Here is a 2,198-nt window from a genome sequence, read left to right on the forward strand (position 1 = left end):
TTATAATTTTCCCTATGTTAAAAACTTATATATCTAAGACAACATCTGGGGTGTCTTATGTGATGTCTGAAACTGCTACAGTGTTCATGTTACTTCGGCCCTCAACCTGCCTTTAGGCAAGGCTCGTCCAAACTGCCACAACCCCAAAGACGCATTCATTAATTTTAGCGCATTGCTTATTCAAAATTAGTGTTTTCTGAAATATAAAATAATATTATTATATTCTGGAATGTGTTGAACAGTTAAGCCTAGATTAGATTAGGTTAGGTGGTTTGGTTCTATTGGCAATTATTCGTATTGTATTACGGGGATATTCCAATCACTACTACTGTCCCGTACATTTAGAGAGGTACGATTCGAGCAAAGGTTGTGAACGAAGCAGTGTTTTAGAAAAATACGTCCAACCACTTGGGCTGGTGGACGGTAGAGCAACGGTCTCGCTTCATGCAGGTCAGCGTTCAATCATAAACCGTCCAGGTGGTTGGACACCATTCCTTTCCCCCGTCCCATCCCAAATCCTTATCCTGACCCCCTTTCTAAGACTATATAGCACTTGGAAGGGGTCAGAGTCGTTGACGGAGTGAGGGACTTTTGCTGCTTGGTGAACCAGGAGCTGCAATACGACTGCCGATAGCCCTGGGAGCTGGAGACATGCGAGATTTAGCACCACAAATTAATGGTGTCTATATAAGAAAGAGGCGTGTTTCAAGAGGAACTATCTCTAGGTATCTTCAAGGAAAATTATTGGCTGCACGCCTCTGTTTAAACATAGCCTAATTCAACATCTGCTAACAGTTTATTGCTGTTAAATGTAGCTGCATTGTTATCGAACGGATAAAAAAGTGGTAGTTTAGCCTTCTACGTTTGTACCGTGCCGTAAGTCAGCCATGATCACAAGCTGAGTAAATCTGGTGTGTTTTAAGGATGTAGACTGCAGTGAGACGTCGTAAAGTAGAACGGCTGAGTTCCCACGAATTAACTATCTATTCTATTATTATTCAGTGAAGGAAGAAGTGTTTTGTTTAGTGTTAGTATTTAAATATGACATTTGGGCATTATTAGGCTAGTCTAATCATTAGCGTAGCCTGCTGACAATCGATTGAACCCGAGTTTAATTATCGGAGAGTTCAAAACAATTGGGCACATTTCTTTCAGCCCGTCCTCCAAACAAAGACACAAAGTCCATTCCATGCACCCACCAAACACCTGTTTATGAATGAAAAACGGTTTACACACGACTCACAACTGATGACGTACGAACACTTCCGGAACAAGTGCTTTGCTGACGACTTTTGTTAGAACCACAACGCTGTAAAGGCATCACCCACATACTACAAATACAAATAATCGCCAACAGAACCTAAACACCTAACCTAACCTAACCAGTGCCTAAATATGCACAATATGCTAATATATAATAATATATTTTTATTTGAGAAAAGTTCTGTTTTGAATGAACAGAATGTTAAAGTTGATGAATGCGTCTTTGGGGTCGACCGCTGGATAGAATGGACTTGGTATGAGGACGAATTGTTTCTTTACATCTGATGCCTGTTTTCATCTAGCAGTAGAAAGGTCCCTGAGAGTTAGGGGACTGTTCCTGTCCCAACATTTGGAAAGCATTTGTTAGTAAACAGCTAACCATCATTACACCTATTCATTATGTGAACTGCATTAGTAACTACAAAAGTGACACCATTTTTGGACGTCTCTTGACAGGTCGGGGTTCGGTCCCCGATGATCCAAGTGGTTGGACACCATTCCTTCCCTTCGTGAAGAACAATTTTTATGTATATTACTTCTAAGCTGCATCACTTATGAACCCATCCCTGCTCTTGTGTGGCAGTGCACAATAGAAAGTTGTTTTCACATATTCATACATTAAAACATTGATTGTAACCATGATATATATATGTGCTTCAGCCTACAGTTTAGACCTATTGTCTGGTGTATGACCCTCTGTCCTGTGTGACAGTGAATTATCCTCACTTTAATAAGACTTAATTGAAATCCTCAGATTAGGCAAAACTGTAATTAATTTTGTCAATAAAGATGAAAATAATAATAATAATAATCCCGTCGTCCTATCACATCTCTTAGTCCTCATATCCCTTCCAAGTGTTAGTCATACTGACTTGCTTGGTGTTGTGCTTGTTCCTGATAATAACCTTACATTTAAATAGGATATCACAGTGTTG

The sequence above is a fragment of the Procambarus clarkii genome, chromosome 24 (assembly GCF_040958095.1).
Source record: "Procambarus clarkii isolate CNS0578487 chromosome 24, FALCON_Pclarkii_2.0, whole genome shotgun sequence".
NCBI lineage: Eukaryota > Metazoa > Arthropoda > Malacostraca > Decapoda > Cambaridae > Procambarus > Procambarus clarkii.